At 52.1% G+C, this 27,923-nt stretch overlaps 1 long non-coding RNA gene across 3 annotated transcripts; it reads left to right on the plus strand.

Moving 5' to 3' along the window:
* The first annotated feature begins 10,280 nt into the window (after nucleotides 1-10,280).
* Nucleotides 10,281-26,326, plus strand: LOC142923143 (uncharacterized). 3 transcript variants are annotated; one of them, XR_012940550.1, is made up of 4 exons: nucleotides 10,281-11,634; nucleotides 23,223-23,358; nucleotides 24,612-24,663; nucleotides 25,266-26,326. It is a non-coding gene; the product is annotated as an uncharacterized LOC142923143 (long non-coding RNA). The 3 variants fall into 3 exon arrangements; XR_012940551.1 differs by lacking the exon at nucleotides 23,223-23,358 and having other exon boundaries at nucleotides 10,286-11,634; XR_012940549.1 differs by lacking the exon at nucleotides 10,281-11,634 and having other exon boundaries at nucleotides 21,440-23,358.
* Nucleotides 26,327-27,923: the final 1,597 nt, after the last annotated feature.

Raw genomic sequence — 27,923 nt, forward strand, 5'->3', positions numbered from 1 at the left:
CTGTTAGATCGAGTAGCAAAAGCAGCAGCGTTTGTTGAGGGCCAGCACTGTGGCGCACAGAGACAGGAGTGGCGGGCCACATTGACCCAGGTACTTCACACATTCCACGAGATACTCAGTTGAGTCTGACTCAAACTAGAGGAGGCCCAGGACTGTTCAGACAATCGTCACTGGTGTTGGCCATGAGCTGGAATCGAACTCAGTTTCTAGCACAGCAGGCTGACCGCTATACTACTGCTCCCTTACACATACAAGACACACACGTGTACACGCAACATATGACGGCCGTTATTCACAGATCACCAAGTGGCCACCCCCCCTCCTGCCACCCCCATAGCCCATGACTTCACGGAAAGAGAGGGGGATCACGAGCGGACAGACGCCGTGTGGGAAATACCTCTATGCAGCGCGGGAGGTGATCTTCGTGGCTGTTGGACCGGAATAATTCCCTGCCCGTCGCCAACTCCGCCACCGTGCAGCCCAACGCCCACATATCCACTCCACATGTCAAACTATAACCCAGCAACAGCTCCGGAGCCAAGTATTCTAGGGTCCCACCAACATTCATAGCTGTACAATAATCACAAGAACAACAAACATTGGTGCGTGTGTACACACTGTGTCTTAAACAGCATCATCATTATACACATAAACAGTCACATGTACAGACACTCAGATACTCACACACAGACACACTCAGACAAACGCTAACATATAGACACTCACCCGGACGCAGAGACACCCATGCGTAAAGACAGCCATACAGACACCCACACGCAGACACTCACACACCCAGGTGAGGTCACTCACGTTGACTTTCCACAAAAAAGCTCGTGCCAAAGTCCGTGATCCTCACGGTGCCAGTCACGGTGTCTTTGACGAGAACATTTTCCTGGAGGGGTAGAATGAATTCAAACTCAGAGGTTACGCCGATATCATTCATCCAGCAGTGGATCAATCACATACCACGACACGCACTAAACAGGGGAACTAGATGAGGCATAGCGCTGTCGACTAGCGTCAGTCAAGTGCAATATTCGCTGTTTTCTGACAGCTGTCACTGGGTGGTGCCCCTTTCAAGTACGTCAAAATTGGAGATGTGAGTAGAGGCGTGTCATGTTCAAAGCACTCTCAGGCACCATCAAAGTAAAGGGGGTGGCTCTATTGACAACCGATTGCCGTTGCTCCAACAGGAGAGCTGCATGGAGCTCACAGCTGGATGAGTGCCCGTTAACGAGTTACAGACAAAAAGCCACTCACAAGAGAGTGCAAGGATTCCGTGATGGTTTCCACTGCAACTTTGTCTTTGGACGTTTTCAATTTGTAGAATGGAATTCGATAACGAGCAGTTGTCAGGCCAAAATGTACGTTCTTTTTGACTCCGTTTCGTGTCTCCCAGGGTTTGGGGCAACGCTGATCAACGTTGCCGGTTTTGTCTCTGGTGAGTCCCCAAGAGCGACACGACTCTACACTATAGTTTAATTCATACCAGATCATCTTCACCAGAGGTAGCATGACCCTGCCTCCTTCCAGTGAGAAGGGCAGAGCTAACGTATCAACCTTGTGACCAACATGGCCGGTTTTCTCTGTGGAACGAGTCCCCAATGAAGATACACCTCTGCACCAAAGTGAAAGCTGAACGCTGTGTCCACTCACTGGCTTGATGTCTGCGTGGACGATTTTCCTGGAATTTATGTAGCACAAGAACTTGAGGATGCCCCTAGTGTAGGTTTTCACCATCGCCATGTCCAACCGCCGGAGCCCCGCTTTTCTATTCACTTCATGAAGGCTCTCCCTGCGAGAGAGGCAGAAGCAGCAACAAAAACAGCATCAGTGCCATCCCCTACAATGCTGCACTGATTCTGATAACGATAATCATGTTAATCTTGTACGTTCATGTGCACGTTCATGACCAATATTAAGAGTTATAGTTCCGTGTGGGTTGAGGTCGTCAGTTTGTCAATAAACCAAATAAATTGGCATATATGCCAACTTGACAACTTTATTTCATTGGCTTTGTTGCCGGGTGGTGGAGGGTTATGTATTGGGAGAAGATAAAAACTCCACACAGAAAAGAAGCTCGGATTCTCGCCGAGAGACACAAGCATCACCACTGCTATCCAGCCACCCTGCTGATTGAGTGGAGGCGTGGCTTGGTAAAAGTGGCAGGGCTAATGGAGAAAAGAGAAGTGGCCTCCAATGCACCCATGACACATGGCAGCTCCAAAGTATTGCAATGCATGGGTGGCGTGGGAATCTCAAAATTAACAGCTTGCCGCGGTGGCGAGATGACATCTCCCCCGCCTGGTATGGAGGAGGTCGTAGGTTTGATCCCGACCGTGACGCCTGTACATTTGGAGTTTGCATGTTCTCCCCGTGGGCACGTGGATTTTTCTGTGGGTCCACTGGTTTTCCCCTCCACATTTAGAAACTACATGTTACTTTTTAAATTTCGATTTAAAGCTTTCGTGACTGCAGGGATTCATATTCTTGGTTCTTTCGGTAAAGTCACGTAGAAGGGAAACAATAAAATAATAAAAATAAAAAAACAATCAAATTCCCACGACGTTTCGACTGCAACACAAGCAATCATCATCAGGTGTGAAAACCACAACAAGAAAATTTGAAAAAAGTGGCGGTTATTTTTAACGTCGTGAGAATTGTATTGTTTTATATTTCTATTATTTTATTGTTTCCCTTCTACGTGACTTTACCGAAAGAATCAAGAATATACATGTTACTTTGTTAAGTTTTTATTTGTGGCCAGGTCGCTTCTAAAAAATAACGAAAGTTTGTCAAGTTAGTTAACCACATTATTGGCGGAGGCGGGGGGGCATGCAGTACATACTTCAACAGCTCCAGGACGATACAGTGGTGTCCTCTGAAATAAAATGTATTCAGGACTTTGATGATGTTGAAATCTTCATCACTGCCCTCGCCCTGAAGTTCCAGAGCTATCTGGAGTTCCATCTTCTGGAATGTTTCTTGCTTGGAGCTGCACAGAGGAAGTCCACAAATGAAGATCCTATATTTGCTTAAGGGATATCCAGAGCCAAATTCTAGCCAGAATAAATTAATTAAATATGAATTCACCAGGTCTAACAGCACCATGAGTTCCAGTAGTACACTCAACTATCATTGGTGAGGAGCTACCACAGAGGGAGCAGGAGCCGATGTAGGGCACCCGATAGGATTTGGAAGTGAAGAGCCATTCAAATCGGATTGGTCATTTGAGAAATATAAATGAAAAAGCATGTTAACACAACGGATCTTAGCTTCAATGTGGCTCTTCTATTAGGGCACACTTTTCGCACAACGCGGAATGTGCCCGTAATAACACGAACGCGTCCATTGCATAACGGAACGCTTTTCGATTTAAAACAAAACACACTTGTTAAAACGTGGAACATGCCTGTTAAAGCGCGGAACCCGCCCGTTATAACACTATTTGTGAGTAGTCAACAACGAACTACTTTCTTGAGCTGCAATGATACATTGCTCGCAATGATAAAGTAACATGGCGGCATACCCTCAGTTATTGGTCTCGTCATCTCAAGGTGTATGAGTGCATTGTATCTCGCCAAACATTATTATTACATTATTTATGGGGAAATTATTTTTGCTCAATACTTTTTGCTGAATGCGGAACTTTTCAGGAATGTATCTACAGCATTAAATGAGGAATTACCATAATGTGCAGGTAATCCTTCAGCAATGGGATGCTTTCCCCCAATATTAGTTTACACTGTGTGTGTATTTTAAGCTTTATGGAGTAAAAATCTGAGAACCCAGAAGGAACTGATGCAGAACAGGGGTATAACATGTAAACTCCATACAGGAGGGCACCCGAATCAGGAGTCGAACCCAGGCCCCCCTTCTCACTTTGATGCACAGGTGTCACCACCGCATCGCACGGCTGCCCGTGGCAACGGACTTAACAACATCGGCCTCGTGACGGGGCGGCTCTGAAGTCTTACCTCGATGGTGACACCAGGATCTTGATGGCCACCAGGGTGTTCCTTTTGTGATCAAGGCACTGGATCACCTGGCCTTGACCTCCTTCTCCAATCTTCTTCAGCACCTCATAGCGGTAGTGGAGGTGCTCATGCCGGAACTGCACAAAAGGTACAATCATTTAAAGTGAAAATAATTCCAATCACAAAGTTTAAGAAATGACGATGTATATTCTTTGGGTCTTTCGGTAAAGTCACGTCGATAGGTTCAAAGAAAATAACAAAAAACAAAACAACAATCAAAGGGCTGCCAGGTGAAAATTAGCATGTTATTGAGAGATTAGCATGTTAATGAGAGATGAGCATGTTAATGAGTCATTAGTATGCTAATTAGAGATTAGCATGTTAATGAGAGATTAGCATGTTAATGAGTCATTAGTATGCTAATTAGAGAGTAGAATGTTAATGGAAGATCGCAGAGCCACAACCGAGGGGTCGGCGCGCGAAGTGGCTGTGTTCGTGTGAATCCTGTGAAAGCACAAGTTTGAAATGGGCATGAAGCACAACTAACATCGGAAGGTGGTAGGATGGGAACATCATAGCCAGTTATGACTTAAACTGGTTGATAACGTCCTTCTAATGATTGCACAGTTTGTACCCATCTTCTCGGTGGAAATTGTGTCTGTGTCTATATATATGAATGGCTTCATGAACAAAATCTTTGTTGATAGCCAGTAGGCTTGCAAAGTACCTTCGTCTTAGATAAATACATTTCGTGCGAGCCCACCACGTTAAAACAATGATCAGCCACGGCTGAGGTATGGTCCTACCGTGTTTCAGATCCTAACGAGTTTCGGATCTGCCTTCTGTTCCCGAACATAAGGCAGATCTGAAACTGCCGGGTTGGCTGCCCACCACTTGCATTAATATTGGCTGCTGACATTTGGGCTACGCCCAATTCAAACAATTATAAACAGTTTGCCTTGGGAAGCTAACCCCCCTTTTCCTGAAGACGACCACTTGTGTTGCGATCGAAACGTCATAGTTTTTGTTTTTTGTTCTTTTCTTTGAACCTATATACGTGACTTTACCGAAAGACCCAAAGAATATGAATTCCTGCAGTCACGAAAGCTTTAATTCAAGATTTAAGTGAGAATGTAATTTTCAAAAGTATTCTCTGTAATTATTACGTTTTTTTTACCTGTCATTGTGGAATATTCTGATGTCTGCTGACTCAGTCACCCTTAAAAAAGAGCTTCTTAGCTCAATGGGCTTTACTCGGGATTAAAAATTCTGATTCTGAAGTGCATTGGTGTGTGTGTGTGTAATAGCCCTGGTTGGTACTTCAGGTGCAATAACAAGAAGCCACAAACCCCGCTACCGATAGGCCCTGTGACCGCCCCCACAGTTGGTGTTTTGTGGCGAGCCTCACCAGAATGTAATTTCCTTCGTAGTCGTCGTATCCACCATTGTTGAATCCCTCAGATTTGTTGTAGAGTGCAAAGTACCACACTTCCTGCATGGCTGCGAGTTCCAGCTTCTCACGGTTGGTCAAGTGAGGGCCAAAGAGAGCCATGATTTCTGCAGACATGAGAAGAACAACAACAGCTGTGTGATCCCAAATTTGAGCAATTTGTAGGAAAATATTTCAGGATTGGGATATTTTGGCCAATACCAGGTATGTCTGTATGTATGCTAAACTTCTTTTGCACCGTACGTTGGCCACCTGGATATCACCCATGCATCATGGTCGCTATGAAATCTCCACTGCATCATGGCCACTGTGACATCCACCATACAACATGGCCATCGTGATGTTACAGCATTCACCATGGCCCTCTGTGACGTTGCTCATTACCGTTCTTACCTTGCGGTGATTTGCTGCAGGCGGAGGCGGTGCCCTCTGGGGACAGCGCACTCCACGTGGTGCAAGATTCGCCATTACTCCTCGCCTCTCCAGCTCGGCTCATCTTCATGCACACAAAGACAAAGGTCCACCACGTAAGCTTTAGCAAGATGTTGGGGAAAGCGCAGGAGGCGAGCACTGAGCCAGGATCTCTGAGATCCTGGGCTCCACAATCAGGAGGGTCCTGCCAAGATGTTGTAAGTTCTCAGCGTTGGGATATTTGGCTGATATCTGATGTCACACCTGGATTTACAATGAGACACGTGTGGATTTAGAGGACACACGCAGGTGAATGGCATCCTTCAAACTGTTAAGAGAAGTGGGGCTGGGCCAGGAAATGCCACGGCCAGGAGGAACAACGATGGCCGATGATCAAGAACAATAACGGAGCTGCAGCCAAGTATCGGAGCACGTCTGAGAGGTCAGCAGAAAGATGGAGCGACAAAATCGGTGCTTGGTGGATTATTCCATTGCAGGATCATGAGGGGTGGTAGCAGGGTCTCAGGGAAGGAGGCCTTCATCCAGTAGTGGATAGATAAAAGTACTGTAGATTATTCACGTGTAGACAGGCAGGTACACAGGATCTCGGGGGAGATACTCTGATAGATGCACACACACTCAGGCAGGCAAGCAGATGCACACTCAGGTATATGGATAGGTGACTGGTAGCCACACGCAAAGTGGAGAGCACACGTCCATCCATACTTCACCACACGAGTGGAGGAGCCACACGTACCTCCATGGTGGCAACTTGCAGAGCAGGGTGCACAGAACTCGCAGCGTCTCTCGCACAGTCCGGGTCTCTGCATGCGGAGCAGGAGACGAAGGCGAGGATCACAAATAGTCGAGGGGGCGTGACGGTACCCAGATCTCAACACGAGGACTCACATCCTCACCATGAACCCACATCATCAACGCAGACTCACATCATCACCACTTACTCACAACACGAAACACAAAAACAACCAACATTCGCCACAAAGTAGTGGTGATGTCACCACGGCGCCTGTGCCGGGCCAGGTGCACTTTTAGGCCACATCAAGTGCCGAAGGCTGTCAAGACGTCACGGGATAGACCCAGGTTCCAAAGGTTGGCTGAGATGACTGGTAGATACACCAGCTGTATCCCAAACTGTGCCAACTTGCTGAATTTTATCCGCCACTCGTTGTGAGCGTCACTCCTCTGCCCTCAGTTGTTGTTGGAGGGCGACTGCCTCCAACTGCCCAGTAGCATCCTTCACGAGCTTCCTCGTGAAGGATGCTATTTACACCGCTGATACCACTCTTCTGCAAGTCCACTCAGCTCCACATCCTCCCAGACAGCATCAGTGCATATTTTCGACAGCCCATGTCATGCCCGTTTAGCCCCCTTTATGCGGCCAAAAAAACTGCTTGGATATGTGGGCTACAAGACCCAGCCAACGCAGCCTTGCCTGCCGGAGGAGCTTACTGGTGGGAAAGTGTCCAGATCTTTCAAGGATTTGTGAGCCCCTCACACAATCCAGCCTGTTTAAAGCCATGACGGATCGTAGGAACCACCACTAACACCACGAACAACACCACCACCAACAACACCAGCACCACCACCAACAAGAAAATTACCACCATCAACACCATCACCAAAAACATCACTAACACCACTAACAATACCAACACCACCCCCATCAACACCACCTACATCAACACCACCCCCATCAACACCAACAACACCACCATCAACAACACCACCACCAACTCGACTACCAACACCACCAACAGCACCACCAACAGCACCACCAACAACACCAATACGACCACTAAAACCACCAACACCACCACCATCAACACCACCAACACAACCACCAACAACACCCCAATCAACACCACCAACACCACGAACACCACCACGACCACCAAAACCACCAACAACACCACCACCAACACCACCACCATCAAAACCACCAACAACACCACCACCAACACCACCACCATCAACAACACCACCATCAACAACACCACCACCAATTCGAGTACCAACACCACCAACAGCACCACCAACAACACCACCACCATCAACACCAACACCACCATCAACAACACCACTATCAACAACACCACCACCAACTCGACTACCAACACCACCACCAACACCACCAGCAACACCACCACCATCAACACCAACAACACCACCATCAACAACACCACCATCAACAACACCACCACCAACTCGACTACCAACACCACCAACAGCACCACCAACAACACCACCACCACCAACACAACCACCATCAACACCATCAACACCACCAACAACACCACTAGCAACAAAGATAAAGATCCCCCTTATAGATGAAATAGACTGTTGGGGCAAGTGCTGATAGCCAGCAGTACCTATGAAGGCCAGAACGGCACACGAGGGAATGGGTGGCCAACACAACGCCCGACCGCCTTTGTCTCCCTAGTGGCGACGCTTTCACACCACACCAGGTACTCATTTGAGGCTGAGTCGACCTAGGGGAGGCCCAGGACCGGTTCACATAATCGCCACCGTGTTGGCCTTGAGAGGGAATCCAACTCGGGATCACCGGGTTCATAGCGCGGCGCGTTAACCACTACACACACACAGACTCACACACACAGACTCACACACACACAGACACACACACACAGACTCACACACACACAGACACACACACAGACTCACACACACACAGACTCACACACACAGACTCACACACACAGACTCACACACACACAGACTCACATCACCTCACCGCTCCTCACCTTCGCCAGATGCTCTCCCCGCCTCTCTAACGGACAAACTGCCAGGGGGAAGCGCGTGGCTCGAGACGAGGGGGCGGTACCATGAGACCACGCCCACTGCGACGTAAACAGCCCTGAGCCCCTCCCCCCACCGGAGCTCCTCCCCCCCATGGCCACACCCCCTCGCCCCACCCCTTTACCCCCCTCACCCCGCCCCCTCTCCCCGCCCCTCCCCCCGCTGCTTCTTCCGCTGAGGCCGGGGCGAGTGGAGGCGGCGCTGTGCATTGTGGGTGGCGAGCGGCCGATTTGGATTCCCGCTCACGGCCACCGTCGGTGGCTCGCGAGCTTCTGAAGCGGCGGCTCGTTGGCTGGGCCACCTCTACGTCGACTCAGCCCGAAGAAGGCGAGAAGCTTGCACGGTGTGGACACAGCAGCAGTGGCGGTGGTGCGGGGGAGGGGGAGGCAGAGGAGGCGCCTGGCCCACAGCCGTCACGCGCTAGGCGCCTGCTGAGTTCACGGCCCTGCTGCTGATAATGATGATGAGGAGAGGCACTGCCAGATTGCGGCTGATGGGATGAGTTAAATTTAGTTTTTTTGTATCTCTGGAGGGACGGATTTGTTGTCGTGGCAGAAATGGCCTCCACTTGAGGCCGCGATGTGGAGTATTTGGTCTCCTCTTCCACACTGGGCGTAGCCACACTTTACCCCTCCACACGCGGGCCGTGAGCTCACTGGACTTGCAATGCAGAGGTGCAGGTTCGAGTCCATTTCACACTCAGCCACTCACTCACCCACCCACTCAGCCACCAACTCACTCAGCCACCCACTCACCCACTCAGCCACTCAGCCACCCACTCACTCAGCCACTCACTCACCCACCAATTCAACCACTCACTCACCCACCAATTCATCCACTCACTCAGCCACCCACTCAGCCACCCACTCAATCACCCACTCAGCCACCCACTCACCCAATCACCCACTCACTCACCCACCAATTCAGCTACTTAGCCACCCACTCACCCACCCACACAGCCACCCACTCACTCAGCCACTCACTCAGCCACCCACCCACTCACCCAACCACAGAGGGATAAAGACCCTTCATGCAGTGGTTGTGTAGTATCTGCGTCAATATTTTTGTTGTTTGGTCATGGTGGTGGTCATGGTGGTGGTCATGGTGGTGGTCATGGTGGTGGTCGTGGTGGTGGTCGTGGTGGTGGTCGTGGTGGTGATCGTGGTGGTGGTTGTGGTGGTTGTGGTTGTTGTGGTGGTGGTTGTTATTATAATTGTGACTTTAGTTTTGGTTGTATAGGTGGTTGTAGTGGTGGTTGAGGTTACAGTTGTGGTGTAGGTGGTTATGTTGGTTGTTATGGTAATTGTGGCTCTGGTTGTGGTGCTTGTGGTGGTTTTGGTTGTGGTTATAATTGTTGTGTAGGTTGTGGTTATATGTGCGGTTGTGGTGTTTGTGGTTATATTTCTTATAATTGTGTAGGTGGTGGTTGTAATGGTCATAGTTGTGGTGTAGGTGGTTTTAATGGTTGTTATGGTAGTTGTATGTATTTTGAACTTATGTCGCACCCTTCCCAGCCAACCGTGCTAATTGGAGGTGTGGTTTTAGTTGTGGTTATTTTATGGTTGTTTCGGTTATAGTTGTGGTGGTGATTGTAGTTGGTGCAGGTGCTGGGATGAAGGATGCGTTCTGGGTCCTCTTGCCGTCTGGCTCCAACAGCGATGGCTCGAGCCAGCACTGCCGCCCCTGTGACACGTTGGTCACATGACCTTGCCTCCCAGCATACCTTGCAGTCGTCGTTGATTCTGGGCCATCTTTACCTCCTGCATCTCTAGAGGAGCTCTCGCTTCCTGTAAGCGCTCTCCTCTTACCTCTGCTCTCTCTCCCCGTGTCTCCCTCCTCTCTCTCCCCTTGTCTCCATCCCCCTCTTATTTCTTGGTGGTCCAGGTTCAGGGGTCAGGAGTTTACTGGCTGCACTCCAACCTTTGACCTTGGCTGTCACTCGAGTGGATTTGTCGCACAGCAGTCAACCCATAGCATCAGGATCTGTCCCCTGACCTCCTCCTGTGCCTAGCCTGGAACAGCAGTCAACCTGTGGCACCAGGATCTGTCCTGTGACCTCCTCCTGCATCTAGCCTGGTACAGCAGTCAACCCATGGCACCTGGGTCTGTCCCATGTACTCCTGCTCCTGCATCTAGTCTGGCACAGCAGTAAACCCATGGCACCTGGTTTGTTGTGATGATATTACCGCCACGTAGTGGCGAATGGTGGCCATTGTCGTTGTGAGTTGGTGGGCTTGTGTGTAAGTAATTGTAATTGAGTATGTGACTATCATGTCGTGTGTGCGAGTTGGATAGTAATGGTGTGTTTACGAGGGTGAGTGTGTGTGGGTGTGTGAGTATCGTGGTGAGGATGTGAGTGATGGTATGTGACAGTGTGAGTTTGATGGTGATTGTATCATGGTGAGTGCAAGCAATACTGTGAGTTTGACTTATTTGCCCCCCCTCCCTTTACCCACTACCCACTCTTCCTTCCTCTTCCTCTCTCCCCCCACTCTCCCCACCCCCTCTACCTCCCTCTCTTTCCCTGCCTCTCTATCCCTCTCCTTTCTCCCGTAACTACCTTGCCTGTAATACAAGAGGTCGTGGGTTCGATCCCTACCCTCACACCTGCTAGATATTTTGAGTTTGCGTGTCTCTCTCTCCCTGTGGTCGCGTTCAGAGTGTTTGGTTTCTATAAATGTCGACGTGATGATAAGCCACTTCGTTGACCTATAATTTTTGGCCTTTTCCCTTGTGTAGAAGAGCTGTGTAGCTCGGTGGGCCTTACCCGGTAAAATATAAATAGTTTAGTTTCCTCTCTTCCTCCTCCCTTCCTCCCTCTCCACACCCCCTACCCTCCAGCACAACAACAAGAAGCAGGAGGAGGAAGGTTTGTCTCCCAAGCCGAGCGCTTCCGGGTCCACCTTCATGATCCTCCCTCTGCCCCAGGGTGGAAAGATCCCCTGGCACAGGGTTACGGTATCCCACCCACATACACACAGGGTTACGGTACCCCACCCACATACGCACAGGGGTACGGTGCCCCTGTCACATATAAGCACAGGGGTACGGTGCCCTCGCCACACATCCGCACAGGGGTACGGTACCCCCTACTCACATGCCAGGCTATGTGCACCACACAGAGACCCAAAGACTCGCACATAGATCCATAGACTTACACAGACCCATAGACTCACACAGAGACCCAAAACTCACACATAGATCCATAGACTTACATAGATTATTGACTCACACAGAAACCAATTAGCTCAAACAAAGACCTGTTGAAACACAGACAATATACTTGCACAAAGACCCATAGACTCACACAGACTCATCCACTCGTGCACCCATCCACTCAACGACTCACAGGCTTACTCGCTCACCCAATCCCTCACCTATTCACTCAGCCACTCACTCAGAAACTCGCTCAAAAACTCACCATTTTACCCACCCACTTGCTCACCCACTCAAGCACCTACTCACAGAATCACTCATAAATTCACCCACTCACTCGCTCAGAAGCTGACTCACAAAATCATTACCCACTCACTCATGCCCTCACTCGCCCCCTTACCCATGCGCACAGATTCCCCGACTTACTTACTCGCTCACAGACTCAATTGTTCACAGACTCACTCAGAAGCTCTCACCCACTAACTTATTCAGGAGCGGGTGGGGACCATGACGGACCAGCAGCAGGGGGGGGGGGGGGGGGGTGGGAGGAGTAGAGTGAGTGGAGTGAGGTTAGTGGAGTGAGGTGAGTGGGGTGAGGTGAGTGGGGTGAGGTGAGTGGGGTGATTTGAGTGGGGTGATTTGAGTGGGGTGAGTTGAGTGGGGTGAGTTGAGTGGGGCGAGGTGAGTGGGGTGAGGTGAGTGGGGTGAGGTGAGTGGGGTGAGGTGAGTGGGGTGAGGTGAGTGGGGTGATTTGAGTGGGGTGAGTTGAGTGGGGTGAGTTGAGTGGGGTGAGGGTAGTGGGGTGAGGTGAGTGGGGTGGGGTGAGGTGAGTGGGGTGAGTGGAGTGGGGTGAGGTGAGTGGGGTGAGGTGAGTGGGGTGAGGTGAGTGGGGTGAGGTGAGTGGGGTGAGGTGAGGTGAGTGGGGTGAGGTGAGTGGGGTGAGGTGAGTGGGGTGAGTGGAGTGGGGTGATTTGAGTGGGGTGAGTTGAGTGGGGTGAGTTGAGTGGGGTGAGGTGAGTGGGGTGAGGTGAGTGGGGTGAGGTGAGTGGGGTGAGGTGAGGTGGAGTGGGGTGAGGTGAGTGGGGTGAGGTGAGTGGGGTGAGTGGAGTGGGGTGAGTGGAGTGGGGTGAGTGGAGTGGGGTGAGGTGAGTGGGGTGAGGTGAGTGGGGTGAGGTGAGTAGGGTGAGGTGAGTGGGGTGAGTTGAGTGGGGTGAGTTGAGTGGGGTGAGGTGAGTGGGGTGAGGTGAGTGGGGTGAGGTGAGTGGGGTGAGGTGAGTGGGGTGAGGTGAGTGGGGTGATTTGAGTGGGGTGAGGTGAGTGGGGTGAGGTGAGTGGGGTGAGGTGAGTGGGGTGAGGTGAGTGGGGTGAGGTGAGTGGGGTGAGTGGAGTGGGGTGAGGTGAGTTGGGTGAGGTGAGTGGGGTGAGGTGAGTGGGGTGAGGTGAGTGGGGTGAGGTGAGTGGGGTGAGGTAAGTGGGGTGAGGTGAGTGGGGTGGGGTGAGTGGGGTGAGGTGAGTGGGTGATTTGAGTGGGGTGAGGTGAGTGGGGTGATTTGAGTGGGGTGATTTGAGTGGGGTGATTTGAGTGGGTGATTTGAGTGGGGTGAGTTGAGTGGGGTGAGGTGAGTGGGGTTGAGGTGAGTGGGGTGAGTGGAGTGGGGTGAGTGGAGTGGGGTGAGTGGAGTGGGGTGAGTGGAGTGGGGTGAGTTGAGTGGGGTGAGTTGAGTGGGTGAGGTGAGTGGGGTGAGGTGAGTGGGGTGAGTGGAGTGGGGTGAGTGGAGTGGGGTGAGTGGAGTGGGGTGAGTGGAGTGGGGTGAGGTGAGTGGGGTGATTTGAGTGGGGTGAGGTGAGTGGGGTGATTTGAGTGGGGTGATTTGAGTGGGGTGAGGTGAGTGGGGTGAGGTGAGTGGGGTGAGGTGAGTGGGGTGAGGTGAGTGGGGTGATTTGAGTGGGGTGAGGTGAGTGGGGTGATTTGAGTGGGGTGATTTGAGTGGGGTGAGGTGAGGTGAGTGGGGTGAGTGGGGTGAGGTGAGTGGGGTGAGGTGAGTGGGGTGAGGTGAGTGGGGTGAGTGGAGTGGGGTGAGGTGAGTGGGGTGAGGTGAGTGGGGTGAGGTGAGTGGGGTGAGGTGAGTGGGGTGATTTGAGTGGGGTGAGGTGAGTGGGGTGATTTGAGTGGGGTGATTTGAGTGGGGTGATTTGAGTGGGGTGAGTTGAGTGGGGTGGAGTTGAGTGGGGTGAGGTGAGTGGGGTGAGGTGAGTGGGGTGAGGTGAGTGGGGTGAGGTGAGTGGGGTGAGTGGAGTGGGGTGAGTGGAGTGGGGTGAGTGGAGTGGGGTGAGTGGAGTGGGGTGAGTGGAGTGGGGTGAGTTGAGTGGGGTGAGTTGAGTGGGGTGAGTTGAGTGGGCGTGAGTTGAGTGGGGTGAGTTTGAGTGGGGTGAGTTGGTGGGGTGAGTTGAGTGGGGTGAGGTGAGTGGGGGTGAGGTGAGTGGGGGAGTGGGGTGGGTGAGTGGGGTGAGTGGGAGTGGGGTGAGTGGAGTGGGGTGAGTGGAGTGGGGTGGTGGAGTGGGGTGAGGTGAGTGGGGTGAGGTGAGTGGGGTGATTTGAGTGGGGTGAGGTGAGTGGGGTGAGTGAGTGGGGTGATTTGAGTGGGGTGATTTGAGTGGGGTGATTTGAGTGGGGTGAGGTTGAGTGGGGTGAGTTGAGTGGGGTGAGTTGAGTGGGGTGAGTTGAGTGGGTGGAGTGAGTGGGGTGAGGTGAGTGGGGTGAGGTGAGTGGGGTGAGGTGAGTGAGGGTGAGGTGAGTGGGGTGAGGTGGAGTGGGGTGATTTGGAGTGGGGTGATTGAGGTGGGGTGAGTTGAGTTGGGGTGAGGGTGAGTGGGGTGAGGTGAGTGGGGTGAGGTGAGTGGGGTGAGGTGAGTGGGGTGAGGTGAGTGGGGTGAGGTGAGTGGGGTGAGGTGAGTGGGGTGGGTGAGTGGGGTGATTGATTGAGTGGGGTGATTTGAGTGGGGGTGATTTGAGTGGGGTGATTTGAGTGGGGTGATTTGAGTGGGGTAGATTGAGTGGGGTGAGGTGAGTGGGGTGAGGTGAGTGGGGTGAGTGGAGTGGGGTGAGGTGAGTGGGGTGGGAGCTGAGTGGGGTGAGGTGAGAGTGGGGTGAGGTGGTGGGGTGAGTGGAGTGGGGTGAGTGGAGTGGGGTGGTGGAGAGGGGTGAAGTGAGTGGGGTGAGGTGAGTGGGGTGATTTGAGTTGGGGTGATTTGAGTTGGGGGTGAGGTGAGTGGGGGTGATTTTAGTGGGGTGAGTTGAGTGGGGTGAGGTTGAGTTGGGTGAAGTTGAGTGGGGTGAGTTGAGTGGGGTGAGTTGAGTGGGGTGAGTTGAGTGGGGTGAGGTGAGTGGGGTGAGGTGAGTGGGGTTGAGGTGAGTGGGGTGATGTGAGTGGGGTGATTTGAGTGGGGTGATTTGAGTGGGGTGATTTGAGTGGGTGAGTTGAGTGGGGTGAGGTGAGTGGGGTGAGGTGAGTGGGGTGAGGTGAGGTGGGGTGAGGTGAGTGGGGTGAGGTGAGTGGGATGATTTGAGTGGGGTGAGGTGAGTGGGGTGATTTGAGTGGGGTGATTTGAGTGGGGTGATTTGAGTGGGGTGATTTGAGTGGGGTGAGTTGAGTGGGGTGAGTTGAGTGGGGTGAGGTGAGTGGGGTGAGGTGAGTGGGGTGAGGTGAGTGGGGTGCGGCTGAGTGGGGTGAGTGGAGTGGGGTGAGTGGAGTGGGGTGAGTGGAGTGGGGTGAGGTGAGTGGGGTGAGGGTGAGAGGGGTGAGTGGCGTGGGGTGAGTGGAGTGGGGTGAGTGGGTGGGGTGAGGTGAGTGGGGTGAGGTGAGTGGGGTGAGGTGAGTGGGGTGAGGTGAGTGGGGTGGGGTGAGGTGAGTGGGGTGGGTGAGTTGAGGGGTGAGTGGAGTGGGGTGAGGTGGAGTGGGGTGAGGTGAGTGGGGTGAGGTGAGTTGGGGTGAGGTGAGTGGGGTGAGGTGAGTGGGTGAGGTGAGAGGGGTGAGGTGAGTGGGGTGAGTGGAGTGGGGTGAGTGAGTGGGGTGAGTGGAGTGGGGTGAGTGGGTGGAGTGGGGGAGTGGGTGGGGTGAGTGGAGTGGGGTGAGTGGAGTGGGGTGAGTGGAGTGGGGTGAGTGGAGTGGGGTGAGTGGAGTGGGGTGAGTGGAGTGGGGTGAGTGGAGTGGGGGTGAGTGGAGTGGGGTGAGTGGAGTGGGTGAGTTCGGTGAGTGGAGTTGGGGTGAGTGGAGTGGGGTGAGGTGAGGGGGGTGAGGTGAGTGGGGTGAGGTGAGTGGGGTGAGGTGGTGGGTGAGGTGAGGTGAGTGGGGTGAGGTGAGTGGGGTGAGGTTAGTGGGGTGATTTGAGTGGGGTGATTTGAGTGGGGTGAGTTGAGTGGGGTGGTTGAGTGGGGTGAGGTGAGGTGAGTGGGGTGAGGTAAGTGGGGTGAGGTGAGTGGGGTGAGTGGAGTGGGGTGAGGTGAGTGGGGTGAGGTGAGTGGGGTGAGGTGAGTGGGGTGAGTGGAGTGGGGTGAGTGGAGTGGGGTGAGGTGAGTGGGGTGAGGGAGTGGGGTGAGGTGAGTGGGGTGATTTGAGTGGGTGATTGAGTGGGGTGATTTGAGTGGGGTGAGTTGAGTGGGGTGAGTTGAGTGGGGTAGAGTTGAGTGGGGTGAGGTGAGTGGGGTGAGGTGAGTGGGGTGAGGTGAGTGGGGTGAGGTGAGTGGGGTGAGGTGAGTGGGGTGAGGTGAGTGGGGTGATTTGAGTGGGGTGAGGTGAGTGGGGTGATTTGAGTGGGGTGAGTTGAGTGGTGTGAGTGGGGTGAGCTGAGTGGGGTGAGGTGAGTGGGGTGAGGTGAGTGGGGTAAGGTGAGTGGGGTGAGGTGAGTGGGGTGAGGTGAGTGGGGTGAGATGAGTTGGGTGAGGTGAGTGGGGTGAGGTGAGTGGGGTGAGGTGAGTGGGGTGTGAGGTGAGCTGGGGTGTGAGGTGTGTGGGGTGAGGTGAGTGGGGTGGATTTGAGTGGGGTGATTTGAGTGGGGTGATTTGATTGGGGTGATTTGATTGGGGTGATTTGAGTGGGGTGAGTTGAGTGGGGTGAGTTGAGTGGGGTGAGGTGAGTGGGGTGAGTGGGGTGAGTGGAGTGGGGTGAGTGGAGTGGGGTGAGTGGAGTGGGGTGATTTGAGTGGGGTGATTTGAGTGGGGTGAGTTGAGTGGGGTGAGTTGAGTGGGGTGAGGTGAGTGGGGTGAGGTGAGTGGAGTGGGGTGAGTGGAGTGGGGTGAGTGGAGTGGGGTGAGTGGAGTGGGGTGAGGTGAGTGGGGTGAGGTGAGTGGGGTGAGGTGAGTGGGGTGAGTGGGGTGAGGTGAGTGGGGTGAGGTGAGTGGGGTGAGGTGAGTGGGGTGGGGTGAGGTGAGTGGGGTGAGGTGAGTGGGGTGAGGTGAGTGGGGTGAGTTGAGTGGGGTGAGTTGAGTGGGGTGAGTTGAGTGGGGTGAGGTGAGTGGGGTGGGGTGAGGTGAGTGGGGTGAGTTGAGTGGGGTGAGGTGAGTGGGGTGAGGTGAGTGGGGTGAGTGGGGTGAGTGGAGTGGGGTGAGTGGAGTGGGGTGAGTGGAGTGGGGTGAGTGGAGTGGGGTGAGTGGAGTGGGGTGAGTTGAGTGGGGTGAGGTGAGTGGGGTGAGTGGGGTGAGGTGAGTGGGGTGAGGTGAGTGGGGTGGGGTGAGGTGAGTGGGGTGAGTGGAGTGGGGTGAGTGGAGTGGGGTGAGTGGAGTGGGGTGAGTGGAGTGGGGTGAGTTCGGTGAGTGGAGTGGGGTGAGTGGAGTGGGGTGAGTGGAGTGGGGTGAGTGGAGTGGGGTGAGTGGAGTGGGGTGAGTGGGGTGAGGGGAGTGGGGTGAGGTGAGTGGGGTGAGTTGAGTGGGGTGAGGTGAGTGGGGTGAGGTGAGTGGGGTGAGGTGAGTGGGGTGAGGTGAGTGGGGTGAGTGGAGTGGGGTGAGTTGAGTGGAGTGAGTTGAGTGGGGTGAGTTGAGTGGGGTGAGGTGAGTGGGGTGAGGTGAGTGGGGTGAGGTGAGTGGGGTGAGTTGAGTGGGGTGAGTTGAGTGGGGTGAGTTGAGTGGGGTGAGTTGAGTGGGGTGAGGTGAGTGGGGTGAGGTGAGTGGGGTGAGGTGAGTGGGGTGAGGTGAGTGGGGTGAGTGGAGCGGGGTGAGTGGAGCGGGGTGAGTGAGGCGAGGTGAGTGGGGCGAGGTGAGTGGGGCGAGGTGAGTGGGGCGAGGTGAGTGGGGTGAGGTGAGTGGGGTGAGTTGAGTGGGGTGAGTTGAGTGGGGTGAGTTGAGTGGGGTGAGGTGAGTGGGGTGAGGTGAGTGGGGTGAGGTGAGTGGGGTGAGTGGAGCGGGGTGAGTGGAGCGGGGTGAGTGAGGCGAGGTGAGTGGGGCGAGGTGAGTGGGGCGAGGTGAGTGGGGCGAGGTGAGTGGGGCGAGGTGAGTGGGGCGAGGTGAGTGGGGTGAGGTGAGTGGGGTGAGGTGAGTGGGGTGATTTGAGTGGGGTGATTTGAGTGGGGTGAGTTGAGTGGGGTGAGTTGAGTGGGGTGAGGTGAGTGGGGTGAGGTGAGTGGGGTGAGGTGAGTGGGGTGGGGTGAGGTGAGTGGGGTGAGTGGAGTGGGGTGAGTGGAGTGGGGTGAGTGGAGTGGGGTGAGTGGAGTGGGGTGAGGTGAGTGGGGTGAGGTGAGTGGGGTGAGGTGAGTGGGTGAGGTGAGTGGGGTGATTTGAGTGGGGTGAGGTGAGTGGGGTGAGGTGAGTGGGGTGAGGTGAGTGGGGTGAGGTGAGTGGGGTGAGTGGAGTGGGGTGAGTGGAGTGAGGTGAGTGGAGTGGGGTGAGTGGAGTGGGGTGAGGTGAGTGGGGTGAGTGGAGTGGGGTGAGTGGAGTGGGGTGAGTGGAGTGGGGTGAGGTGAGTGGGGTGAGGTGAGTGGGGTGAGGTGAGTGGGGTGAGGTGAGTGGGGTGAGGTGAGTGGGGTGAGGTGAGTGGGGTGAGGTGAATGGGGTGATTTGAGTGGGGTGATTTGAGTGGGGTGATTTGAGTGGGGTGATTTGAGTGGGGTGAGTTGAGTGGGGTGAGTTGAGTGGGGTGAGTTGAGTGGGGTGAGTTGAGTGGGGTGAGGTGAGTGGGGTGAGGTGAGTGGGGTGAGGTGAGTGGGGTGAGGTGAGTGGGGTGAGTGGAGTGGGGTGAGTGGAGTGGGGTGAGTGGAGTGGGGTGAGTGGAGTGGGGTGAGTGGAGTGGGGTGAGTGGAGTGGGGTGAGTGGAGTGGGGTGAGTGGAGTCGGGTGAGTGGAGTCGGGTGAGTGGAGTCGGGTGAGTGGAGTCGGGTGAGTGGAGTCGGGTGAGTGGAGTCGGGTGAGTGGGGTGAGTGGGGTGGGGTGAGTGGGGTGGGGTGAGTGGGGTGGGGTGAGTGGGGTGGGGTGAGTGGGGTGGGGTGAGTGGAGTGAGTGAGTGGAGTGAGTGAGTGGAGTGAGTGAGTGGAGTGAGTGAGTGGAGTGAGTGAGTGGAGTGAGTGAGTGGAGTGAGTGAGTGGAGTGAGTGAGTGGAGTGAGTGAGTGGAGTGAGTGAGTGGAGAGAAATAAGCAGCTGTGAAAGTTTGGGATACCACTACTTGAAAAAACTTTACTGTACCATTGAAAATTAGTTTAATGTTTGGTTTGATTTAGAACATCTTTCCATTTATTGCTTAATTTGAAACCATAGTCTCGGTTGAAATTGTGTCCGTGTTTGTAAATCTGATTTGCCTCGAGGACAAATCTCTGATAAAAACCCATGGGTTTGCAGAGAATCTTGGTATCGGAGAAAACTACATCGTGATCACCCACAGCGTTGTAACAGTGGTCAGCTACGGCAGAATAATTCGTTCTGCCGTGTTTCAAATCTGATTTTTGCTCACGAATTCGGTCAGAGACATGTCGCTTCGTCTCCCCGATATAGCAGTCACCACAAGTGCAGCTCAATTTGTAAACCCCGGGGTACTGTAAGTCAGGAACGACATCCTTCACGTATGGGATCAGGTCACGGATTTTGTGTACTGTATTGTTTGTCATAACTACTACTGTTACTACCACACTGTAGTGTTATTATAACTATCATAACTACTACTGTTACTACCACACTGTAGTGTTATTATAACTAGTATAACTACTACTGTTACTACCACACTAGTAGTGTCATTATAACTATCATAACTACTACTGTTACTACCACACCGTAGTGTTATTATAACTAGTATAACTACTACTGTTACTACCACACCGTAGTGTTATTATAAGTAGTATAACTACTACTGTTACTACCACACTGTAGTGTTATTATAACTATCATAACTACTACTGTTACTACCACACCATAGTGTTATTATAACTAGTATATCTACCACTGTTACTACCACACTGTAGTGTTATTATAACTATCATAACTACTACTGTTACAACCACACTATAGTGTTGTTATAACTATCATAACTACTATTGTTACTACCACACCGTAGCGTTATTATAACTATCATAACTACTACTGTTACTACCACACCGTAGTGTTATTATAACTATCATTACTACTGTTACTACCACACTATAGTGTTATTATAACTATCATAACTACTACTGTTACTACCACACTCTAGTGTTATAACTAGTATAACTACTGTTACTACCACACCGTAGTGTTATTATAACTATCATTACTACTGTTATTACCACACTGTAGTGTTATTATAACTAGTATAACTACTACTGTTACTACCACACCGTAGTGTTATTATAACTAGTATAACTACTACTGTTACTACCACACCGTAGTGTTATTATAACTAGTATATCTACTACTGTTACTACCACACTGTAGTGTTATTGTAACTGTCATAACTACTACTGTTACTACCACACCGTAGTGTTATTATAACTAGTATAACTACTACTGTTACTACCACACGAGTAGTGTCATTATAACTATCATAACTACTACTGTTACTACCACACCGTAGTGTTATTATAAGTAGTATAACTACTACTGTTACTACCACACTGTAGTGTTATTATAACTATCATTACTACTGTTACTACCACACTGTAGTGTTATTATAACTATCATAACTACTACTGTTACAACCACACTGTAGTGTTGTTATAACTATCATAACTACTACTGTTACTACCACACCGTAGCGTTATTATAACTATCATAACTACTACTGTTACTACCACACCGTAGTGTTATTATAACTATCATAGCTACTACTGTTGCTACCACACTGTAATGTTATAGCTATCATAACTACTACTGTTACTACCACACTGTGGAGTTATAACTATCATAACTACTACTGTTACTACCACACCGTATTGTTATTATATCTAGTATAACTACTACTGTCACTACCACACTGTAGTATTATGACTAGTATACTACTGTTACTTCCACACCATAGTTTTATAACTAGTATAACTACTACTGTTACTACCACACGTAGTGTTATTATAACTAGTATAACTACTGTTACTACACCACTGTAGTGTTATTATAACTAGTATAACTACTACTATTACTACCACACCGTAGTATTATTATAACTAGTATAACTACTACTGTTACTACCACACCGTAGTGTTATTATAACTAGTATAACTACTACTGTTACTAATACTGCTACTGTTACTATCACACGGTAGTGTTATTACAATTATAACTACTCTTACTAATATTACTTCTGTTACTACCACACCAAAGTATTCATATTACTGCAGTTACTACCACACCACAGTGTTATTACTACGGTTAATACAGCACTACCACTTAGCCGCATCACACGTGTACACTCACGTATACACTCACGTATACACAGGTGTACACTCACGTTTACACTCATACACACTTGTACACTCAACAACAACAGACCGCCATTCCCCACTAAGTGGCGGTGATGTCACCATGGTGCCTCTGCCAGGCTAGATGCACTTGAGGCCACGTGACGTGTCGAAGGTTCACTGACACAATGTCACGGGACACACCCAGATGCCATGCGTTGACTAAGATGCTTGGTGGATGCACCAGCTGTGTCCTTTACTGCGCCAACTTGCTGCATTTTATCCACCCAGCACTCCGTTCATTGTTGTGAGCGCCGCTCCTCTGCCCTGAGTTGTTGTTGGAGGGCGACTGCCTCCAACTGCCCAGTAGCGTCTTTCACGACCCTCCTCCATAGAGGTCGATCTTAACACCGCTGGTACCGGTCTTCAGCAAGTCCACTCAGCTTCACATCCTCCCGTATTGCATCAGTCCATCTCTACTCCAGCCCGTTTCTTGCCCTTTTAACCTCTATAAATGGACAAACAAGCAACTTGGGCATGAGGTGGTGGGGCATGAGGGCTACATGACCCAGCAAATGCAGCGTTGCCTGCCGGAGGAGCTCATTAATGGGACTGTGTCGCGGTCTTTCAAGGACAATCCAGCCTGGTTAAACCAAGGATGGACCGTACGCAGGCCAGCCTAAATGTTTCTAACCAGCGCAGATGTTCCATGAGGGGTCAACATTTCACAAGTATAGAGAAGGAAGGGCATGGCTGTGGTTGAGACGATCCAAAGCTTCGTGTTGCGTAACAGACCATGAAGCTTCCACACAGCATTAAACAGCCGATGAATAGATAATGCCGCCTAACTGATTCAGAGTGAGACCTCTGCTGTCAAACCGGAGCTGGTCATAAGCACACTGCTTAGATATGGAAAACTCTCCACTTTACACTCTACAAATGCTCCATTGTAGATAACACAACAACAACCGCCATTCGCCACTAAGTGGCGGTGACATCACCACGGTGCTTGTGCCAGGCTATGTGCACCTTGAGGCCATACACACACGTGCACACTTGTACATTTACACACTTGTACGCAATTGCACACTCACACACATGTACACACGTAAAGACAAAGGTCTTGTAGCCTACACAGAATATTAGGTCAAGTGCCCACCTATCAAGGACGGCACTAAACACAAGGGAGGTGGTGTGACCAGCGCCATGGCTGGCCGCCTTCGTCTCCCCCTTGCTGACGTTCACTACAAGCCACACCAGGTTCTCGTATTCATCTGAATCTAAGTAAGTTGGTAAATTTGTAAATGTGCAACTATTATAAGCCAGGTGATCACGAGGAGCGCACAGGGGATGAGAGATCGGTTCTGATGTTTGCTGTCGCCATTCTTAACCGCGCACTTGACTCGAACTCGGCTCGCCGGGTCCGTAGCGCGGTGCGCTATCCGCTACGTGAGCGCCGATGCCGCGTCAGTTGTTTCTGTCACAGTTGTTGCCGCCACTGCTCGCACCCGTAGCCCTCATCGTCCTCCCCGTCGTCGTCGTTGTAGCGCAGCGACCCGGCGTCCCGTCTGGCGGCTGCCCGCAGCGGACGTCCCCGTACTTCCAGACCCTCGCCGTGGCCGAATCGCAGCGCCAGCGCCCCGAGCCGGCCTCCCTGAGCTCGCGGGAGGATCTCGACCGCTGGTAAAACGGTCGTGGCCGGCCCAAGTTCGAGTGCGCGCCCTCCCTTCTTACAGGTGGCCCAACTCGGATTTGGAGCTTGGGCAAACGTCCCCAATTCCCAATTCGGCAGCCTCTCACCACCGTTGTGACGGTTCAGAACTGGTTTCTAGTGCATTGCACACAATACCCGCTTGACCACTCGATGTCCGATCACGGCCACGATGCACCACTCCGCTACTCCTTCCGCAATCATCTGGCTCGACCACCTCTATCCATTCACAGCGGTCTACATCGGCCGCTTCTACTGCCACCCATGCGCCCACCACTCGCTCTGCCTGCCTGTCAATTGCCTTCAACCCAATTGCTTTGAATACACCACACAGTCTCATTGGCTCTGGGAGAATAAGCAGGCCTGGGCTTAGTGCTTAGATAGGAGACTCCCTGGGAATACCTGGTGTTGTGGGCTTAGGCCACAAGGTGACTAGTCGAAGGCGTGCATCGATGGATTCTTGATTCCATCTATCCTTATCATTGAGGTGCATCCTCGTCGTATTCATGACGTTCTACTTGGTACCATTTCCTCCCACACGCACCACTCAATCCAATTGGCCAAACATTCCAATGTAGCGGGAGCCTCCTGATAATGTCTTGAGACTCAGTAAGGCTCTCCTGGGTAAACAGAAGGCAGCTTTAACATTTTGTCATTAGTCACCCTTTAACCCTTGTCTCTACACACCAACCTGCAGCATGTTCATAACTCATCCAGCTGACTGTTCATCAGCCCACCTTGGCCACCTGCTCCCCGTCAGCTGTTCTCTAACTTGGCCATTCGTCCGAATCGGCTGGCAGTGATTCAGCACTTTGGAGGCAAGAGTTGGCCACTCCGTGCTGGCCACATCACCCCTTCATGTGCCGTTCCGGCCTTAACAGATGTTTGCTCGCAGCATTTGCCCCGGCGGCCTCTTGGGGCGATAGGAGGGATCTTTGTCCTCTTGAGCTGGTGACCGAGCGATCGTTTGAGTGACGCGGCTCCCTGCCCACACATCGCCACCGCAGAGCGCGGGTCGCATGGCCCAGGATTAGGGCGAGCTCAGACTCGCGGTCGCACACGGGGAGCCAGAAGGAAACCCCACTCAGAAAGTGGAACGTATCGGCGACGTCCTCTTTGGTAACAAATGCCCTCCCTCTCTACTCCACTCCCATCACTTCTCACTTTCCTCATTCCGAGTGTGGCAATGTCTGACAACCCCTGTGTTTTCCCTGTCCCCAATTAGACTGTCAAGAAAGGCTCGGCATCCTCTTGAGCGAGTGGAAGCAGCCCATGAGGTGCGGTCTTGGTCGTGAAGCCCGTTGCGCTGACGCTACCGACGGCAGTGTCGCGCTTTTATTCTGCCCTCGGCTTCTTGTGGTGCTCACAAGGGGCCGGCATTCCACCGCACTCCCTCCCCAGCAACTCAACTACTCCCATTGCAAGGCCCACTATTCGATTCCGGATCAGATCATTTGTATGGTCTTGTTATCATTCGTATTGTTTCTCAATTATTCTCCGTTTAACGATTAAATGTAATAACTTGTTCAGTTTTGTGTGCTCTGTTAGCCACGGTCTCGCGTGGTAGGGGTGGCTCGCAAACCAACCTGCCGCACCGGTGTCACATTGACCATCACCACCATGGGCTTAAATGTCAAATATATTGAACGATTGGAAATAATAACTTATCACGCACGCAACTCGGCGCTTTCATCAGGTGCGTATCGCGTGGCGTGATTATCAAACGTGCGGTTAGGGTCGAAGCTAGTTTTGTGTTGTTTATTAAAGTCGGGGCCATGGTCCGGTCGGCCCAAGTGCATGTAGAGTCCGGGCTCCGCTCGGTTCGGGGTACTGCCGGTGCACCCACGCTCGTGACGCCGGCACTGGTGTCTCTCCACAGCCCGAGCGAGCGCTACGAGGAGGAGATGGTGGTGCGAGCCGAGGCTCTGGTCAACTCCGGCAGGCGGCTGGTACAGAGGTACGAGCAGGAGAAGAGCCGTCTCGCCGACGGGCTGCTCCACCCACGCTCGCACGGATGGCCGGATGACGTCGCGTCCGCCGAACCACCGACCCGACGGACGACCCCCGCCCAGCCGCCAGCCCACGGGTACCCCCAACAAGTAAATCACCCGACAAGCATCATCCTGACCCACCGACCAAAAAAATTACAGACTGATAACTTGCCACCCCATCCAATGACCCCAAAAACACTTTCGCAACAATATATATGAACCCGACACCCGACTTGCCCACCCTCTGACTCTATAAGACACCGAGGCCAATACAATACAAAGGCAACGCAAAACTAGTTTAGCACCAATGGATTTGACTAAACCCACTCGTGCACAAGACCAGTTGAAAAACTATCCTGACATTTTTACAAATTAATACACACCTTGAGGAGGGGAATTCCTTAATCGGCATGCTCGAAGTGGTCGAGTGACACGGACGTATGTTCTCCTGTACGTGCATTACACGTAGTTATGTTCTCCTGTAAACGAGGGCTACTCCGAGGAAAATGTGCACAGCGCACGCTGCGCTCCCACGGTTTTGTCTTTATGATGAGCCGCGCTTTCCATGTCACAGCGATCTGCAGGTTCTGCGCTTGTTTAGCTTGAGGCTGTAGTCATCGCCGCGATGCCGCCAGGGAGTCTGCTGAGTGAGCTCCTGCGCCCCGTTATCAATCGAAGGCTCGCATCGACGAGCCGCGTGCCGTCAGGCTCGTTCGGAACAGGACTGTGGCTGGGAGGGCTCGGCGGGTTGTTTACAAGTTCTTGGGAGACGCCGCCGTGTTTACACAACCAATGGGGGAGCAACGTCGGCTCGGAATGAACTCGGCAAAATTATATCACTTGAGAGAGAAGGCTGCAGATTTGTGCGTGTCGTTGTCTCGTTACCAGCTTTTGGTGAACACTTGGGTGTCACGTGGTGCATTTTATCATTCTCGTGACAGACTGCAAAGGCTGAAGAACAATTTCCTCACATCCGACATGACACAATATACGCACAGACACACGTAAAATGTACCCCCTGTACTTTCCAATATTCCTATAACCGTGCTTGATTCAAGACACTTATTACCTCTTTATCAGTGACACATTTAATAGTCATGATTTTTGCTGGCTGTTTTGTGTGTTTGGGTCTTTGGGACTGTCCGTGATGAACACAAATAAAATTAGTTCCTTGAGTGTAATCCCCTCCATATACGTAGGCTTTGTTCGGGCACTCCAGTTTGCTGCTACACACGATGACCAATTCAGCTCCTGCCCTCGCCCTCAGGACCCTCTTGGAAATGCAGCTTGAGACCACCAATCACTGCACCGCCACTCCCTGAATGCATGATATTGCAACATTGGTCAAAAATAAAATCCATTGCAGTCATTCTCAGCACAACAACGGATGAAGGCCCCTCCCGTACATCGCCTTCATAATGGGGGGTCATTTAACCATATTTCACCACGCTGGTGAGTGCGAGTTAGGAAAGCGTGGGTGCCGGTCAGTCCAGATGTCGCTCGCCACTGATGCGTGCCGTGGGTGGGAATCAAACTCGGGTCGACGGGTTTGTAGCGTGATGCGCGTAGCACTGCATCACCGCTTCCCAAACGCACGTATTGCACCATGTACCTGTACTGTGCGAAACAAGTGTTGGCACACTCGCATGTCCTCCTTTCTTACAATTGCTATGACGCTTCTCTGGATCCCCTTGCTGGCAGGTGCTCAAGTCATCCACTCGCTCACCATAGCACTCTCATGGGACAGCTGCAGGGAAGAGGTTTCTGATGGGGGCGGGGTGGTATCTTTTAAACAGCGCCAGGCACACCCCCAAATCTCCATTTCACAGCCTCGAGACGTTTTGCACATTTGTAGATGCAGGGCTTTACATTCCTCGCTCTACATTCCCCCCAGGATGCTACTGTAGGCTGGCTCGGAGTGGGAAATATCGGCGTAAGGCACTACCACTAGAGTGTAAGGTATGCCTTTCCATAATAATGCTTCATTATCGTCCTCATAATCTTATAAGTCTATAAACAATTTTATACAAAATTGTGAGGACCAAATAAAGAGAGATTGATGTGGCGTGGCAAAATAATCCCCGGTGCAGCGATCCGGAGCCGTTCCGGCTGAAAGTAAACATTGAGCGGCGCGATGGAGAGAAAGAGCAGTCTAATCACGAGAAAAGAAGGAGCGATGAAGGGGCCGCTCCTACCTCTTGTAGCAAGCCTCCCTTCTCACGCCTCTGGATACTTCACTGTCTATCAATGCTCACAACACGCTCGATTCTCTCCTTGTTTTTTTTTATTCTCGTCGATTCTTTTGTATGGAAGCCCCCGTTTCAGTGAGCCCGGTGCTCTCCTCCATCCCGTAGGCATTAGGACGTGACTCGCCTCCTCCCGTGGAACGTCTGACCTCCATGCCCCTCCCTGCGCTCCGCTCCCACAATGCGCCCTCTCCTCACCAGTTCCCAAGTTCTCCATTCGGTGGCCACACTTCCCCTACAAGGTGAGCCTGCAAGCGGACCCGGGAAGCTGCGATCCTTCGTGAACTCGCCAGCACTTTC

Source organism: Petromyzon marinus, unplaced genomic scaffold (genome assembly GCF_048934315.1).
Source record: "Petromyzon marinus isolate PM22_M1 ecotype Great Lakes invasive population unplaced genomic scaffold, UKy_Petmar_22M1.pri1.0 PM_Scaffold_30, whole genome shotgun sequence".
Taxonomy (NCBI): Eukaryota; Metazoa; Chordata; class Hyperoartia; order Petromyzontiformes; family Petromyzontidae; genus Petromyzon; species Petromyzon marinus.